The 20,136-nt window shown below is 41.4% G+C and overlaps 1 protein-coding gene across 10 annotated transcripts in view; it reads left to right on the top strand.

The window, feature by feature from the left end:
- The window catches only part of FBXW7 (F-box and WD repeat domain containing 7), a 279,362-nt gene that overhangs the window by 129,073 nt on the left and 130,153 nt on the right, over window positions 1-20,136 (top strand). The window contains exon 3 of one of the 10 annotated variants that reach the window (XM_074950995.1): window positions 7,071-7,159. The exons of the other annotated variants lie outside the window; for them this stretch is intronic. The gene's annotated coding sequence lies outside the window, so the exon portion shown is untranslated. The remainder of the gene's footprint in view (window positions 1-7,070; window positions 7,160-20,136) is intronic. 10 annotated transcript variants of the gene reach the window in all.

Below are 20,136 nucleotides of genomic sequence, written 5' to 3'. Positions count from 1 at the left end.
CATGTACATGTTCGCTACACCAAGACTGACTTGGACTCTAAATACATTCTATGGGTGGCATACCCGAGATCACTTATTCACTGACGCTTTAAAAACTCCTGTGTCCCAATCTGGGTCTATGTTGGTTATGGACTATGTATGTATCTTGTGAATCTTGTAACCGATACTTGTAATCTCTCATAACTCAAACCTGACCCCAGATGCACAGTAACTTCCTTCTTAACTTGTGTAAACTTGATCTTAAACATTAGCTTTAATAAAAGTTTGTATATCTTAGTTTATCCAGACTTGATTTAAGGAGCTTCAAGTGAATGAGAATCCACCACATCTCTAAATAAGTTGTTCCAATGGTTAATTGCCCTTACTGTTAAAAAAAAATTTTTTTTTACTCTCTAGTCTGCATTTGTCTATCTTCAGCTTCCAATCATTGGATCTCATTATGTCTTTTTATGCTAGATTAAAGAGCAGTCTACTATCAGGAATCTCTTCCCCATTTAGGTCCTTGTAGTTTGTAATTGGCACCTCTTAACCTTTTCTTTACTTTAACTAAATAGATTAAAGAAGCTCAATCGCTCATTTATAAGCCATGCATTCAAATTTTGAATCATTCTTGTAGCACTTTCTTGAACCCATTCCAAGTTTTCAACATCCTTTTTGACGTTTGAACACCAGTATAGGACACAGCATTCCCATAACAGTTTCACTACTGCTGTGTACATAAATAAAACCATCTCCTAAGTTTACTATTTCTTTGCAGATGTATCCAGAGATTTCAATAACTGTCTTAGCTACAAAATGTCACTGGGAGCTCATATTCAACAGGTTATCTACTGTGACTCCCAACAGTTTCAGAGTCACTGTTTTCAGTGATGTAGTTCCTCATCTTTATAAATTTGACTTCCTTTTTTTGTTTTAGATGTATGACCTTGCATATGGCTGTGTTAAAATGCATGTTGTTCAAACAAGTCCAATTTGCTAAGAGATCTAGTTCTGTCTATGTAACCGACGTGTCCCTATCATTATTTACCACTCTACCAATTTTTAGGTCATCTGCCATTATTTTATATTCTAACCCAGATCATTGATAAAGATATTGAATTGTATTGGGCCAAAAATCAATCTCTGCAGGTGTTATACCAATAAAATAAAAACCAGCAGGATCTTATTAAAGGGGAAAAGGCAAAATACCACATTTATTGTGAATACAGAAAGAATCATAGTAAGCAGTTAGTTACTATGTTCCATTCAGTTTCATATTTATTCACACATTCATTCATACACACACACACACAGGTTCTGCAAGGTTGTGATCATAGTTACCAGCCTTAGAGTTGCTCATGCCAAGCCACTGGCCAGGTGGCCTGGACATGAGGAGGGAGCACGGCCTTGTCAGATGCACATCTGATGCTCCTGGAAGTTGGTTTGCAGAATCAGACCCCAAAGTTCTCAGTTTCTAGAGTCCATTTTTATAGGAGTTTCTTCCTATGCCAGTCTATGGGAATTGCTTCATCATGCTGTTGCTGAATCAATCAGCAGATGGCACATTCCTGACGGCTCCGTGCTGCCAGATGTTATCTTGTTCTTTGGTTCTCCCATTCCTGAGGCTGTTGGGTGGATTCCAGTCTGCCCTCCGGGGGTCCTCTGGTTATTTTCACTTGACACCTTCTTCAGCCGATGGACACTGGATTCTTAGGCTGGCACCTCCCTGATCATTCAGTTATTATCCGCACCAAGCATCCATCCACATACATCCTCTATCTCTATTTTAATCACAATTGTTAACAAAGCGAGATGAATACAACAAAAGGGCGGGGAGTCTCTGGGTGCTGTTTCTGTTGTTACAGAGTACTGCTTTGAGTGTCTCTCTGTGTGAGTAGTTGTTACAAAGAATTGCTTTGAGAACAGACTCTGTCTTAGAATGTACTAACACAATTAGCAGCTTGCAAGTTTCACACATAGAGGGAGAGAAACAGTACCAAAAACCAAGAGACCTCTTAATTAGTAATACCCTAGAATTTAAACTATGGGGAATCAAACTCATTTGTGATTTTAATATAGAACTTCTTTAATATGATCCAACACGGGACCCCACTGGATGACTATTCCATTTTATGATCTGTTTACCAGTTTTAATCCACTGTACTATGGGCTGTGTTGATTTTTGTAGATTGCTAACTTTTTTGTCAGAATGTCATGTGGGACTAAGTTGCTGTTTAACATTCTCTCTAGTAACTAGTGGAATATAGAACAGGAGTACTTTTGGCACCTTAGAGACTAACACATTTGAGATATGAATTCATCATCTTTCTTTCAATATATAGAACAGAATCCATAGTGGTAAATGATGTAGCTATGAAAGGAAATGATTTTTGAAAAGCCTAACATTTCTTATCAGTGACCTTGTACAATCGTTCCTTAGTACTAATGTTGATATTAATCTTCAAGAAATATAATTAATGTTGCATGAGAGTTCTACAACAGGAAATATTTAATACTGGATACTGGTAAAAATGCATGCTTCATCTACCGTAAAGTCACAGTTAAATCCATTCTTGGGTTTTTGGCATTCCGTGCGGGCACCATTGTCTTTCCTTGCCAGAGACAGTACAGTAATTTGCCTGCAAAGTGGCATGCTAAATATACCAGTTGACCAAGTTTAATGAATTTCAGTCTTTGTGATTGTGTATATATAACCTTGCAGTACAGTTTCTGTTACTTTGATATCTGTCCTAAAAACTTCCTTCAATCTTAAATAGTGGAAAAACAACTGTTTCCACTGTATCAAATCTTTCCATCATACACGGAGCTTGCACTGGCTTAGTCTAACTGGGATTCAGACAGCACACCTGAAGCAGGACCTCTGACAACTGTTTCAGAGTAGCAGCCATGTTAGTCTGTATCCGCAAAAAGAAAAGGAGTACTTGTGGCACCTTCGAGACTAACAAATTTATTTGAGCATAAGCTTTCGTGAGCTATAGCTGACTTCATCAGATGCATGACTGCGGCCTCTTCCCTGAAGAAAGGGAGAGCCAGATACTGACAGACCACTGTGGCATTGAACTGCTAATATACTGCAGAGCAGGTGTTGAGCTTGTTGTTTGTGGTTTTTTTAATTAAATTTGGCAAGTTAACTCTCTGGCAGCTCATTTGTAAATATACCTACTCCAAGGTAACCACAATATGTTATTTCTTAACAGCACTTTGAATAGAAAGATTTTCTTCCATGTACATTTTTTTCACCCAAATCCGTTGACAGTAGTTAATTCTAAAAACACTTAAACTGCATAGTGGTGGAAGGTAGCGTTAATGTTTCAAATCTCTGGGATAATGCACTTCCTTTAGCAAATGTGTCACTGTTTTTGCATATTGATGCTTTCTGATGAAGTATTGCTTATAATTGAATTTTGATATTGCCTTTTTAATGGAACATTGGAGGAGAAAGTTGAGAGTTCTCTTGCGAGGATAAAGTATAAATAATGTCATGCATTACTTCAGCTAGTTTTATGAATTGCTGACCAGTGTACACAAAGAAGATTTAATGTTATATATCTTGTCAATGCAGGAACACTTTACTTATAATATTACAAGACAGCATTTACACATTTAGAAAGAAAAGGTGTGTTTTTTGTTTTTTTGTTTTTAATTACCCAATGATTTCACTTTCTGAAGATTTAAGGTTGCTGGAATTAGAGCCACAATATTTTCTGTCACTTCGTTGTTAAACTAGATCTGATCCTTTTATTTCTTCAGTGTTTCATCACTGACTCTTTTCACACCAGGCCATTTTATAGACAGAAATAGCAAAATAAGTTTTAGAGTGCAGCATTTACAACTTGATAAATAGATTATAAAGATAACTGATAAATATTTTTACAAATAATACTGTTGATAGTGAATGCTGTAGTTAAAAATTGTTAAAATTTCGCTCATAACAGCCTTTGCAGTTGAAATTACAATGCTTGATCTCAAATAAATTAACTATTTTAAAAATTGAAAGCCTGTTCCATCTTTAACAAAGTACATTTTAAAACTAAATACTGAAAAAATACTTCTTCCACTATAAAAAAAAATATATATTATTGCCATCTTTTTTAACATACTTAATATGTAGAAAACCTGGTATGTAAATTGTGTTAATCTTTGAAGCATATTCCTAACCATGTTTGAAAAATTGGCTGATAAAATTGTATGTACTAAAAATTGCTTCTGACTATGCTTTGTGCCTACACTCTGGAAAAATGTTAAATGAACACTTCCCTCTTTGATATCAGAAAGCACACGTTCTGTTTCAGATGCTTGTTTACTTTATTTTTATATCTCTGTCTATAATATATATTCCATACCAAGACTTTAGGATGTCTAACACCAAGTTTCCAGCAAAGCCCCCTGCAAGGGGACAATACCTATAAATGCCATATGGCTCTCTTGTTTGGAGGAGTTATATATCCCAAGCAAATGTACTATCTGTAAATCCTTCTTAAAAAGAACTTCAAAAGTCAGAGAAGCCTGTTTATAGATAGTTTTTTAATGGACAACTCTGAGAGACTGACTTGGGATCCTGGTGCTTCTGGTCCCCTCGACAAGTTTCATCTCTTTCCAGGAGTGCTCTAGAGCTGCATTTTCAAAGGCTTTGGCTTCTGTTTCTGGCAGGACAGACAAAAAGCTTTCTGAGCAAAAGGAGTATCACTCTTTGGGGATAGTGAGAGGTGGATCTCCTGTGAAAACTTTCACTACAAACAGATTTAAATCCCCTCGTTGCTCCCATTCCAAGGAGACTTATCGGCCAAATATGGTTACTGTAAGAATTCTGAGGGAGCATGCTACTGAGTCTTCACTACCGTTATCAATGTACTTAATTGGCCCCTACCTCAGTACCAACTGCTTTGATGTTAACTACCACAGTACCAGCATCATTGGCGCTGGCAGTTTTCCTAACGGTCACATTGGTGCCAACAAAACTATCTACACTCCCTTCAGTGCCAGCTGTATCAATGCTGACTACATTGGCACAATCAACGTTGATGCACTCCACTCTGGCTCCAATGTTTGTGGCACTGCCCTGTTCCGTACTGGTGAAGTATGTGAAACATGGATATTTAGAAGTTTTGGAGGAAACTGAATCACTACTCTTCTCTACAAGTGTGAACAGTCTGTCATTGATACTGTGACCTGCAATACCTTTGATACCGGGTGTATCACCTGGTCTGACTGCTCCTACAGTGTAGGACCTAGACACTCTCCTTGCACCCTAGCAACCCAGTTTCGATGCACCCCCCTCCTCTTTGGATGTTGAATGTTCTGTTTTCTCTTCATCTGAGTCAAAGAGGAGTGGACAACATTCTCCTACATGTTGGGCTGCTAGGAGCTACTGTCATACTAATAATAGAAATAATATTCCTGATAGGCCCCTTTTTGTGATTTTTATGGATTGGGAAGAGAATCCAGGATTCATTCAACAGAGACTATTGGGTACTCGTATGCCCTGGTATCGTACTCCATGACCTTCAGACCCTTATCCCTGTAATGTTCCAGAGTTGCCTGGTCCTGGAGGGTCCATACTGACTTTAGAATGCCACACCTCTGTATCACCCACCCCCGACAGAGGGAGGCAGTACTCTTCCACAGCTCCACAACGTGCTCCTCTCAGGTGGCTTCATGAGAACCTGCCTGTTCTGAGGAAGAGCTTCCTGAAATGGGAGATCTACCTGGGCCAACAGCTATATCATCCTTGACCCTCCACTCCATCTAACCCAAATAATTTGAAAAATTTTCAGGACTTGCTGAGAAGGGTAGCTGAGGCTATACAAAGTCCTCTTGAGGAGGTGTAAGAATCCTCACATAAACTGACGTACTTCATTCACCCATGTCAGGTTTTGTTCATTCCTGATTAACCAGGTACTGTTGGATCTGGCAAGAAATGTATGGTAGACACCTGAAATTGCTGCTCCTATGTTGAAGAAGACAAGCAAGAAATACGAAGTCTTCTCTTCGGCAGCAGAATTTTTCTGTTCATACCTGGTACTGGGTTCCTTTGTACTGGTTGCAGCTAATGAGAAAACCAAATAACATAGAATGATACTAGAAGAACAAGAACCAAAGCATCTTGTTTTATTTGGCCATAAAACCTAGTCTTTGTTGAGTGCTGGTCCCTTTATATATTCCACTCTGGGTATGCATGCACACATGACTGGAGAGTTTTTGCAAGCAATGTCTGTTGGTCCACACCTGTGCCCCAGCTCTACTTGTGCGCCGCACCAAAAATATAAGTGGAAGGGAGGACCAACTGCCAGTTCTCTCTTACCACTTCATGGACTGAGTCAGAATCCTCCAATGTCCAGAGCTTCTCCTTTCTTTCCATCCTGTAAATAAATGCAAAGTTATATTATTCTTAGTTTGCTGTTAATTGGAGTTTTTGATGGTTGTAGTTATAGTGTTAGAATCTCCACTCCAGGGAACCTTCCTAGTCGCCCAATGTGGGACTTGGATTATGCCCAGGATTTCAGGTTTCAATACCTGTGTTTTTGCCCCTGCATGTGTGGCGTTTTGTACCACGGGGAACACCCAGCACCCCCATGTTCATCCTTATAATATGATTGTGTGGTATCTAATGAAAAGTTTGTCATGTCAGGTGTCTTCAAAAGGCTCATGATTCACTGAGCATTGTTGTTATAATAACGTTATAGTAGTTGTTGTTATACTAATGTTATAGTAATGTTATAGGTTGTAATTTCATGTATATAGTTATGAGGCTGAGAATGTGTTTTCATGGCTTAAAGCAAGCCCAGGCAAAAACTCACCAAAAGCAGAGGGGCAGTTCACACCTCATCAGGGCATGTATGGGACAAGCCCAGCCTAGCCTCCCAGGAACAAAGGACACTGGCCTAGGCAGCAACAGAGGATCTGTTGGACTCTCGAGTGAGTCACCCCCTTTCCTCTGGTCAGTTTGGGACTGTGATGAGGTAATGCTCACCTGACTCTGAAGGGGAGGGGGCTAAAGCCAAGAGGGAAGAAAGGACATGAGGGAGAGACATTTGTCATGCTCTTCCTCTCTCTTCCACCTCCATCTACAGACATCACCACCCAGTGACTGAAGCTCTGATCAAAGGAGAGAGCCTGGCTGAAGGGAAACCAGCCAGCCTGTGGTGAGAAGCATCTAAGGGTATGTCTACACTACGAAATTAGGTCCATTTTATATAAGTCGATTTTTAGAAATCGATTTTATACAGTCGATTGCGTATGTCCCCACTAAGTGCATTAAGTCGGCAGAGTGCGTCTTCACTACCATGGCTAGCATCGACTTACAGAGCGGTGCACTGTGGGTAGCTATTCCACAGTTCCCGCAGTCTCCGCTGCCCATTGGAATTCTGGGTTAAGCTCTCAATGCCTGATGGGGCAAAAACATTGTCGCGGGTAGTTTCGGGTACATGTCGTCAGTTGTCCCTCCCTCCGTGAAAGCAACAGCAGAAAATCATTTTGTACCTTTTTTCCTGGGTTACCCATGCAGATGCCATACCGCGGCAAGCGTGGAGCTTTAGGTACAAGGTCGCATTTTGCCTTTTATGTTGAGTGCTAGCCGGTATGGTGACACATCACACACTGCTGGGCAACAGAATTTGGTTTCCAGTCACCCATGGTAAGCCTTTTGGTACACAGGGTTGGCTTCTTATTTCTTCATAACATGTGGGAATGTTTTCAAACTGCAGCGCCTTCCTTTCCCATAGCAAGCAATGGGTTGGGCTTCACATTCAAAAGGAGGGGCTGCGGTTTTTGGGTGGATGTGCAGCACACACCTACCCCCACCCCACCACATGGCTATTCTCCGGGATGATCCTTTCACCCCTCCCCCACGCCATGTGACTATTCTCTGGGGATGATCCCTTTTAGCCAAGCGCAAACAGCCCAGCACGAATGGGGTCCTTTTACTGTTCCCTTACAAAAATTCCCCTATGTCAACCAGGTGACCATGAATGATATCACTTTACTGAGGCTAACACAGAAAGATACGACCGAATGTTGCTTGAATGCGACCAAAACCAAGGACCATTCGCTGCCATGCTTTGTGCTGCAATGATTGCAGAATACTTGGTGTGGTAAAGTGTCCTACTGTGGAGGACAAAATAAGGCAGCCCTCCCCAGAAACCTTCTGCAAAGGCTTTCAGAGTACCTCCAGGAGAGCATCCTAATTCTTCAGGGCAAATCAAACATTAAACACAATTGCTTTTAAACCCTGTACTGTAGTTACAAATGTGCACTCACCAGAGGTGCCTTCTCCAGCTTCAGGGTCGGGGACCCCGCCTTGGGAGGGTATTGGCTCCAGGGTGATGAAAAGGTCCTTGCTGCCGGGGAGAATGGATTCACCGCTTGCCTGGTGCTCATTCTCCTCCTCCTCCTCTTCCTCATCTCCAAAATCCTACTCTCTGTTGTGTGAGACTCCCCCCTTGCAGGTGTCCACAGACAGTGGTGGGATAGTGGTAGGTTCCCCACCTAGAATGCCATGCAGCTGATCATAGAAGTGGTATGTATGGGGCTCTGACCCGGAGCGAATGTTTGCCTCCTTTTGTCTTTTGGTGGGGTTGCCTGAGCTCCTTAACTTTCACACGGCACTGCTGTTTGTCCCTGTTGTAGCCTCTGTCCAACATGCCCTGTGAGATTTTGGCAAATATATTTGCATTTCTTCTTTTTGATCCGAGTTTGGTCTGCACAGTTGCTTCTCCCCATACAGCAATTGGATCCAGTGTCTCCCTTTTGGTCCATGCTGGAGCTCGTTTGCGATTCTGGGGGGACTGCATGGTCACCTGTGCTGCTGAGTTTGCCACGCTGACCAAACAGGAAATGAAATTCAAAAGTTCCCAGGGCTTTTCCTGTGTACCTGGCTAGTGCATCGGAGTTCAAAGTGCTGTCCAGAGCGGTCACAATGGATCACTCTGGGATAGCTCCCAGAGGCCAAAACCATTGATTTGCGTCCACACGACCCCAAATTTTAGCGCTATTCCCCTCGTCAGGAAGGAGTACAGACGTTGATTTTAAGAGCCCTTTAGGTCGACGGAATGGGGTTGGTTGTGTGGACGCATTCATTTTTAAATCGACCTAATATGGCTAAATTTGACCTAACCCCGTAGTGTAGACCAGGCCTAAGTTTGTAAAGGCACTGGAACTGTTAAGATCAGCTTAGAATGCATTTTGCTTTTATTTCCTTTGATCAAACCTGGCTTGTTATGCTTTGACTTATAATCACTTAAAATCTATCTTTCATAGTCAATACATTTGTTTGTTTATTCTACCTGAAACAGTGCGTTTGGTTTGAAGCATGTCAGAGACTCCCCTTGGGAGAACAAGCCTCGTACATATCAATTTCTTTGTTAAATTGACGAACTCAGATAAGCTTTCAGCATCCAGCGGGCATAACTGGACTTCAAGACGGAGGTTCCTAGGGTTGTGTCTGGGACCGGAGATATTGGCTAGTTCATTCAGTTGCACAATCCAAGAAGCAGCTTACATGCCAGAGGCTGTGCGTGAACAGCCCAGGAGTGGGGGTTCTCACAGCAGAGCGGGGTAAGGCTGGCTCTCAGAGTCAAGGATTGGAGTGACCTAGCAGATCACTGGTCCAGATAACACCAGAGGGGAATGTCACAGCATGTTTTCAGTCAGGGATAACCACCAGCACTGCCTCTACTGCCCTTCGGAGGCACATATTTCTGCCAAGTGCAGTATTTGCCACTCCTTCCCCAGCCGACTGCAGCAGGTGCAAGAGCTCTAACTTCAAAAATACTTTATGGAGAATGCAATGAGACCCCTGTCAAACCCTGTCTGTGGAGACCCCTTGTATGTAGGCTGGAGTTGGCAAGGAGTGTGTCTCCTAGCTCTCTGTCTGATTCTTGAGTGGAGAGAGGCACAGGGAAGGACCCTTTGGCTGGGCCCCCTTATGAAAGTAAGGCACACTATCTCAAACTCAAAACCAGATGCCCTCTTAGACTCTCTCTAAGAGGAGAGATACCTTGCTGACCATGTCCAAGTTGGTCAAGTCTTCATGCCAGAAGGACTTCTTAAACTGCATGACAAGACTCATAGGAGCAAGACTTCTTCAGTACTGGTCTCTGCATTGACCCTGACACTAACTGCAGTACCACCTAAACGGAAACACTGAGAGCTGTTGAAATAGTCAGGTCAGAGACTCATTGACCAGCAATATCATCATGACCCTGTAAGGAACTGCCATCTACCATCGCTCTGGTTGTGACAGATCACAACCTCAGAAAGCACTTGTGACTTATATCATTCCAGACAATATTTTCATCCTGGACCCACAATCTCCCTTGTTATCAGGGAGATAGACTTCTGCCAGAGTGTTTGTATCTGTTCCATCCCGTAGCCGCATTTTCATCTCCCGTGATCTGCTGGCGCTACTGATGGACGTGGAGCCAATCTTTTCATCTTCAGGAGCATTGGCTGTATCAGTGGAACCAGCTTCCCCTTCACCTAGGAAATTCAGCCCAGACAGGGGATTGAGAATCTTCTGGAACCAGTCTAAGCTACACAATCATAGAAGATTAGGGTTGGAAGAGACCTCAGGAGATCATCTAGTCCAACCCCCTGCTCAAAGCAGGACCCAACCCCAACTAAATCCTCCCAGCCAGGGCTTTGTCAAGCCAGATTCAATCCAGGACCCTCAGCACAAACATCTGGATATCTTTCACCATGAAGGCTCCAGTTGGGGTGCTCTCACAGTCAATGAAGCCATTCTAGAACCAGCCAGAACTGTGTGGCACACACCTGCCACCTGTGCCACTAGTCCCAAGAGGGCAGGGAAGTGGTACTTTGTGCCAGCTAAGGAAGCACAGTTCTTGTTCTCTCACCTTGCTCCAAACTCCCTAGTGTTGCAGATGGCCACTGAAAAATTCAGGCAACAGCACCTAATAACAACTCCCACGGATAAGGAAGCCAAACATCTCGATGTTACTGGGAGAAAGGTCTTTGCATCTCCACTGTACAGTTGAGGATCTTGAATTATGAGGCCTGTCTCACTAAATATGATTTTCTGAACTACTCTAGAGTTTAAGGACAAACCTCAGGAGGACTGGGCTCAATTTCAAGCCGTTGTTGATGAGGGCAGACTGGTGGCCAGGACCTCTTCACAGGCTGCAGTCAATGCTGCTGATACGGCATCGAGATCCTTCACAACTGACATTGTGATGCGGTTGGAGTTGTGGTTTTGGTCTTCGGGGGCATCCAGGAAGTTTCAGACCACAATTGAGACTAATTCCATTCATGAGAAGATGGACGAGTTTCTGCACATATTGAAAGTATCTAGGGCAACACTTCTCTTCCTGGGTATTTATACACCTTCCCCAAAGAGGAAATATAAACAAACTTACAAACCAAGACTCTTACCTCAACCCTTTTATCACTAACACTCCTATGAGCCACCTTGCAAATGACAAGGAATGAAGACATCAAAGATATCTGGTGCCTCCCACTCCAGCTACGACTACCCGACCTCACCCTTCAACCAAGAGACGCTTTTGACATGATGCCAGAGAGCTGTGAACTAATATCAATGGAATCTCCACCCAATTTATGAGATTTATTTGAGGTCATCTAGTGAAAATTTTCCCAAAACTGGGAGGTGATATCTGTCACTCATCTGATGTTATCATCCATTCTAGCCATACCATGAAGTTTCTTCGCCTATCTCTCCCAAAGCCCCCATGTCCCTCCCTTTTCAGGGACCACTCTCATGAGGGAATTCTCTTTCAGGTGGTACAATCTGTTCTTCGCTAAGGAGCAATACAGCGGGTACCCTCTCAATACTGGGGAAAAGGGTTCTATTTAAAATATTTCCTAGTCCCCAAGAAGAACGGAGTCTGGAAACTGACCTGTGGTAACTCAACATTTTTATTTGCAAACTGAAATTCTGCATGGTTATGTTGGGATTGATAATACCGTCCCTAGAAAAAGACATGTTCATGGCTCTCAATATGAAAGATGCATACTTTCATGTGAACATTCATCGCTCTCATAGAGGATTCCTCAGATTTGTAATAGGCCTCCATCACTAGCAATACAGGGTGCTCCCGTTTGGGTTAGGTACAGCTCCCCAAGTCTTCAGAAAAGTGTTTCCAGTAGTAGCAGCTCAGCTCAGACATCTTCTCATACAGAGATGACTGGCTTCTGACCAGCAGGTCTCGCCTGGAAGTCTTGACATCAACCTTGTCACTGTTTAATCTTTTAGCATCCCTGGGAATCTGTGTAAACATGGAAGAGTCTACCTTGACTCTGACACAGTCCGTGGAATTTATCAGAGCAACTTTGGATTCAGTCAAGACAGGGGCCTGCCTCCTCATGGACAGATTTCGCACCATGTGTGTTCTCAAAGAGCTGGTTACCTGCAATCCTCAAACATCAGATTGGGTGCGCCTTGCTCTCTGGGCTATATGGCATCATGTACTTATGGCATGCCTGAAGGCTTGGCTTCGAACAGTATGTACACTGAGCAAGCACAGCATGAATAGCATAGTGGCAACTCACTCCAAGATGAGGGCCTCTCTGGCATGATGGGGTGATGGTGGACACGTGTGCATGGGAATTCCCTTTCTGTTTCCCACATCCGATAAGATGATAATTACAGACGCCTCCCTGATAGGTTGGACAATCACACAGCACAAGATACTTGGACACCTCAGGAAATCAGAATGCACATCAGTCTTCTGGAACTGAGAGTAGTAAGAGAGGCTTGCAAAGCATTTCTACAGTCCCAGCATGTTCTCATAATGTCAGAGAACCTAGCCACTATTTCTATCTAAATCAGCAGGGAGGGGCATGGTGGGCCCTCCACCCTGCGTATATAGAAGCTGTCAGTTTATGGAACTGGTGCATACAGAATCACATCACCCTGTTGCCACCCTCTCAGGCACCCAGAGTTCACTTGTGGACCACCTCAGCAGGCATTGGCCACCAGTCACAAGTGAGAGTTACATGATTCAGTAGTTTAACAACATCTTCACTCAGTGAAGAACCGCAACTTGGGACCTGTTTGCCTTTCAGCAAAGTATACTGCTCCAGAGGAGCCAAAGTCAGTACACCGGGGTGGTGATCTCTTCTTGCCTTGGGACAGATTGTCAGTTATGCCTTCTGTCCCATTCCGCTGCTATCTCCAGTTCTATGGAAAATTCTAGTAGCCAGGGCACAAGTCATCCTCATTGCCTCTAGATGATCCAGACAAGTTTGATTTCCAAGCCTCCTACAGTTGTCATCCCATCCACTGTCAGCATTCAGACCTTTCCAGATCTCTTGACCCATAAAAATGGCAGGGTCAGGCATCCAATCCCCAATAATCTTCATCTCATTGGAGATCAGTATTGGAATGGACACTGAGCTTAAAATGCCACTGCTCTGAAGCTGTATGCATCCTTAACAATAGCAGGAAAGACTCTGCTAGAAAATGCTGTGTAGCCAAGTGGAGGCATTTTTCTATCTGGGCCCAGCAAAACCATATAATCTCCAGAGAGAGTTCAAAATAGTAGAAATATCCACCATCTTCTTACCTTCAGGACAGCAGGCCTTTTCCTTAGCTCGCTATGGGTTCATCTGGTGGCAATTAGTGCATGTCAGCCCGCAATGGATGGTTACTCAATCTTTATCCACCTGGTAAAAGCCAGGTTTTTGAGTTCCTGATCAGAATCTTTCCATCAGTAAAGAAACCAACCCCTTGCTATGGTCTTAATTTAGTGGTCCCCAAACTCACTAAGGTACCCTTGGAACTGTTAGTCTACATGTTCCATGTCTCACCTGTCAATGAAGGTCACTTTCCTCATTGCTATCACTTCGGCCAGAAGGTTAGATGAACTTGGAACATTAGTGCATAGCAGATCAGCCATTATGTTTCATAAGGATAAGGTCTTGCTATGACTGCATTGAAATTTGTTTCTAAAATTGTTTTGGAATTTCACATAAACCAGTCAATTCACTTACCTGTATTTTTCCCAAAGCCCTATACCTTGAGTGAGGAGAGACCACTTCATTTCCTTAACATAAGATGAGCATTGGCATTTTACCTAAACAGAATGAAACAGATCAGAAAGTTACAGAGGTTGGTTTGTTGCCACAGCAGTACAAGTACAAGCTGTATCCTCTGAGTCTCTAAGTGGATCTCTGACTGTATCCCACTCTATCAGTTAGCACAGTTTACCCACATGGGATACAGGCTCACTTTATAAGGACACAGGCAGTTTTAGTAGCATCACTTCAAAAGGTGTCCCTGGTTGATATTTGCAAGGCAGCTGTATGGAGTTCAGTCACACATTCACAGCACGTTATGCCTTGGGTCCAGAACTCCTTCAGTGACTCATCCTTTGGAAGAGTGGTTCTACAAGCAGCTATTCCGCCTGCATTCTCGTTCCCCCTTCCTCCTTCCTGACTACTGCTTACTAGTCAACCACAGCAGAATACACATAGGACCAGCACTCAAAGAAGAAATGAAAGTTACGTATTTGTTGTAACTGGAGATCTTTGAGATGTGGGGTCCTTATCTGTATTCCATTATTTGCCCTCCCTCTGATTTGGATCATGAGATTCATTTGTGATAGAGAAGGAATTGGAGAGGCTGTCAATCCTCCTCACCCCTTATACCCTCAGTGGGGAGCACAAGGAGAACTGGTATGGACCAGTGGACGCTGTTTGTAAGAATTCTGTGGGCTCACACCTGTGGTGCACATGTGTATCCACAATGAAATATGGATAGGGATCATACATCTTGAAGAACTCCAGTTACAATAAGGTAAGAAACTTCACTTTCAGTACGTCTTCATTTTAGAGTTTCAGATGACCAAACACTACTGGCCTGTTATGATTTTATGAACTATAATAAGTTCTCCATTTTTTCTTGATAAGCTACCACAAGAAAACTGCAAGTGTCCTTTGCAGAGGGGCATTTAACAGCAAGAACATCTCCAAGTAGCACTGGATGCTGTTGACAGTATTCTAATATTGTGGTCACATTAGTAGTTGTGAGAAGGGAATCCTGGCTTCAAAGTTCCAGGTTTCCACATGAGGCTCGATCAGTGGTGGAAATCAGCCTTTTGAGGGGCTGAATCTAAATGTTAAATGTAAGATCTGGCCAGACTGTATCCCTGAGATTTGTGCATAGATCTTGCTTTTTTCACATGCACATGCACGCTATGTAATGGAGGGATAAAAATTGATGAGTTTTTAAAAATGGATTTTTTAAATATAAACCACATGTTTTGTATTTAAACTGGATTTTATTTAAATTAAATAGAAGCTTATTTAAAAAAAACTATAAAATTAAAATTGAAATTATGACAACTTATGTTAAGATCTAAACTACTTATAATATATTAAAATATTTTAAATACAAAAAATTAAGCAGTACATGTTTGCTGCTGAAGTTTGAAAGAAAGTCAAACCACTGAATTGGTAGACAGCACTGGCTAAGCACCTAATACTGAAGTTTGCTGAAGTGCTAAACAAGCTTTTGTTAGAAGTAGCCTCTTCTGCAGGTGCAGAGAAAATATTTTCTTCATTTCAGTTTATTCAACTAGTACAGTTCAATGACTAGTTTATCCAAAGTTAAGAAATCAGTTGAGAGTTGAAAAAGTAGGAAAGCTTGTTTTCCTCTTCTAAAAACTAGGTGTGAGAGGATGGGATCTACTGGTTTTAAAATTGGAAGGATATGGTGAACAGGACACAGTATGCTCAATTCACTAGCTACAGATAATACTTCCTTATTTAATAAATCAGTCAGTTTTAAATGGGGAAAAAAATGTTTTGGTAAACTTTTTGGTATACTTTTTTTCTTCTGTATCCAGCACATTTTAAGGTTTTATTTAACTAACTAAAAAAAACTGTGTGTTGGTGCATTTTGAATTGCTATCCGAGCTTGACACAAAGCACAAATAAAAAAATCTGGTAAATAAGAAATGCACCATTCACCATTTTCTAATATAATAAAAATGTAAAACATTAAGAATTTTGAAACAATATTTTAATATATAATTGCTTAAATAAATGTGTTTAGATGTAATATATCCACCTAGTTAGCAAAAAGAAGCACCAAATTTAGTGCAAAGGCTATATTTAGTTTCAAATCAACATGTTTTAATGATTACCAGCCAGTGAAAATCAACCTTTCTTTAAGAAAATAACTAAAAAAATACAAGTGCAAAACAAGATTAAAATTAATGATTAAAATCAAATGTTCTGGCTTGCTGATTTTAAATCATGATTAAAATCAGGAATTAAAATTGCTTTGATTTAAGTCAACCCACCTTGCCATGTAGAAAGGGCTCAGCCAGCTCAGAAAGAGCATCTTTCCCAGTTGTTTCTGGGACCTCTGTGTACTGCTCTTGACAGGGTCAGGTGCAATGCACAGAGAGGAGAAAGGACTGAGCAGGTATTAGTAGGGCTACTGTTGGGGAGGGCCTAGGAGATGCTCATTCTTTCATCCATGTCTCTCCCCCCCTCCACCCCCATCTGTCTCCCTGGGGAACTGGTATTACTTGTTCTCTGGAGTGTTCTCAGAATCTGTGATCCTCCTTGAAGGGGATGGTCGTCAGACAGCTGTGGCTGGGAGGAATTCATGTAACTATACCTCCACAAAAAGAAAAGGAGTACTTGTGGCACCTTAGAGACTAACCAATTAAAGCTCATGCTCAAATAAATTGGTTAGTCTCTAAGGTGCCACAAGTACTCCTTTTCTTTTTGCGAATACAGACTAACACGGCTGTTACTCTGAAACCTATACCTCCACAGGAGCTTTTCTGCTATGAAGGAGTGTCGTGGGGTGGGTGGGGGTACAGAGACTCTGTGTCGATGACTCTGCCCTGTTTCAGATCCATGGGGATCCTCCAGGTTGTTGGGCAAGCTGTGCAGCTCATTTTGTGGGAAGAGAGGGGCTATTAGTAAGATGAGTACGTTATTTTGCTTAATTACATAGTACTAGCGGTTTTTTAAAATCAGAATTTGGACTAAACAGGTTATAACTGTTTCATTTATAACCTATTCATATCTCCATTTTCATAACTTACAAATTTGGTATTCTTTTTGGTGTCTGAAAACTTGTCAATTGGCAAACAATTAAAAAAATTTTTTTAGGATGCTGTTGGATATAATAAACAGTAGAAAGAGGAGAGCATATTTAGAGTGAACGTATCATTTTGACAAAATGTGTCATCTTGTATATTCTTAAATTCGTGGATTAATTCAAAATACAAATAAATCAGTTCTTTTTATTGATTTTGGTGTGAAACAGCTGTTAATTTTGATTTTAGAATGTGATGTACATTGTTTAGGTTTTTAATCTATACATCTGGTAAAATTATAGGGACAGAGAAATAAGGAATTAAGAGGCAGGTAAAATTCTGTATTTATTCATAGGTAAGGTATTGTTAAAACTTGATTATAATCTGCTTTAAGTGGCTTAAGTAGTAACTGTCTGTGACTTGATGCCCAGAAAGAATCTCCCTCTAGTGGAGTGAGATGAGAATTTAGTTAACAGATTTCCTTTTTAATATAGTTTTGATTATACTACATTATTAGTATTATTGTTTTTATTGTTTCCATATAATACACTAAGATCTGGTGGTAATCAAAACTTTAAGAACTTCATAGTTCTAAGCATAATTTAAAAAAAATTGAAAACATACGAAGTGTTTGCTATACAGTGTAGTTATATAGAGTTTTGGTTTACACAATTCACAATATTCAATTAAATATCTGTGCCCTATGAAAATATGTATTATACTAGCATATTATCCCTGTTTTGCATCATTTCTTTAAAATAACAAAACAAAGTCTAGATTTCAGAGAAAATATTTCTTACATCATTTTGTGTGGGGTTCAGATAGGTACATAATACAGATTATAGTGTAAAGTACTGATAGTATACTAAATTTTTATTAATAACACAATTAAAATTTATATTTACCATGTTAAAATTAACAGCATTCTCACCACCCAGTGAGAGTTCAGGGACTTACAGTATTCTGAAGCATTCCTTCTTACTAAAGTGTCTCTTTATGCAGCTCTTGGATTGCTGAAAAAATCACAGTTGTCTCGTAGGACATTTCACTTGAAATTCTGTTAGGGGGACACAGTCTTGCCACGCTCATTGCTCTGTGTTGTGTAATTGCCTGTGTGTCTCCCACCTCACTTACTATGCATCTGTCTCCTTATAGTGGAAAAGGGTTGAAACCTGGCATTGGTTACAAAGCACTTTTGGGTGAGGCTCTTGGGCTTCTGTTGTGGAGGTCAGACTAGGTGATCATAATGGTCCAGCTCCTCCCCATCAGCCCTTCTCTCCTTACGGTCTCTCACTGTCATCCTCTGTGACTTCAGCTTCCATATTGATGATCCATCCCTGACACCTTAGCTGCATGTTTCCTCTTGCTCAACTTGTCATTCGCCCTGCAGACCTAGTTCAACTCTCACTTGCCAAAAGGGCCATTCACTTGACTTGGTCTTCACCAAGCATCCATCACTCTCTCTCTCTGATCTCTCTGTTGCTGAGTTCCTCCTGGTCTTTTTCAGCATTGCCTGTCAGCCCTCTGACTCTGCGTTTCTATGACTTCTAGGACATCAGTGTTGCAGACTTCTTATCTGGTCTCAGTTCTCTCCTCTTTGTCCTTACTTCCATTGATACAATTGTTGATTCTCTCCGTTCTTCACTCTCCTTCACTCTTGACTTTTTTGCCCCTCTCTCCCATTAGAAGGGACAGCTCTGCTAACCCGCAGCCCTGGGTCATTCCCAACATCTGATTCCTCTGCTCTTTCTCTTGTGCTCTGGAGTATCTCTGGCAGAAATCCCATGATCAGACTGGCTTCCTCCACTACACATTGGTTCTCTCCTACTTCAGTTCTGCTATCATCCTAGCTAAACAGCTCTGCTTCTCCATCTTAATTGAGTCCCATGTCCTCTGTTCCAGCTGCCTATTTGTCACCTGTGACTCACTCCTCAAATTTGCCCCTTCTTCTGCCTCCGCTTCTCTTTCTGCACAAGATCTCGCTGACTTCTTCCAAGAGAAAATTGACAAGGTATGGTGTGATCTTTCGCCTCCCCTTGATTTGCTCCCTTTTTCCTCTTCTACAACTTTCTCCATCTCTCCTGTCAGAAAGACTGGAGTTTTTCATCTACTCTCCTCCTTAATCTCCTCTTTTCCCTTGTGTGCACTCTCATCCCCACCTTACTCTTCTCAACTTCTCACTCTTCCCTGTCTCTTCTCCTCACAATCCAAACATGCTTTGATCTCTATCTTAAAAAAAAAAAAAAAATCCTTGACCCCATTTCCCTTTTTCTTTTCATCTCTAAGCTCATTAAACATGCTGTGTACAATCACTGTGGGAGTTCTTCTCCATCCTAGACTCTGTACAAATCTCGCTTGTGCCCCTTGCACTCCACTGAAACTGCTCTTGCCAATGTCTTTACCTCTTCCAAGTCAAAGCTCAGAACCAATACTCCATCCTCCTTGGCCTGGTTCTATTGTTACTAGCATAATGTAAATAATAATATTGCAATGTTAATGGGATACACCACAAGTGTGCATGTTTTTAGCGGGATCCTTCAAGGATCTATTTATTCCCTGCCCAACTCTGTTCAATTTTTAAAAATCAGTTTTCAAGGGAAAAAATATAAAATCATTGCTGATAAAGTTTGCTGATTACACAAAGATCAAAGTGGTAAATAGTAATGTATGTTATAGAAGGAACTGGATGGCTTTGATTACTGGACAGTCCAGCTGCTTTTTGTGTGTGTGTGAACTACAGGAAAATACAAGGTCATACATAAGAAAAACAAAGACTACATACTCGTGTCTTGGAAAGCAGTGACTATGGGATAATGCTAGATAATCAGTGGAACGTGAGTTCCCATTGTGATGTCACTAAAAGGGTTAATATGATTATTGGTTGTATAAACAGGGTGATACAGAATATGGGTAGGAAGATGGTGTTAGTGTTGTATGTTGCTAGTGAGACCATTAATGGGTGTTGTAAAAAAGCTCCAAGAGTGACTTTTGATGTGGAAAATATGTCTTAGATGAGACAGCTATGAAGTTTATAGGTAGCTCAAGTGATAAGACCTATGGTTAAGACTGCCAAACACTTTCCATTATAAGACCCTGTTTT

The sequence above is a fragment of the Natator depressus genome, chromosome 4 (genome assembly GCF_965152275.1).
Source record: "Natator depressus isolate rNatDep1 chromosome 4, rNatDep2.hap1, whole genome shotgun sequence".
Taxonomy (NCBI): domain Eukaryota; kingdom Metazoa; phylum Chordata; order Testudines; family Cheloniidae; genus Natator; species Natator depressus.
Note: the sequence above shows the minus strand (reverse complement) of the source record. Positions and strands in the feature narration are given on the sequence as shown.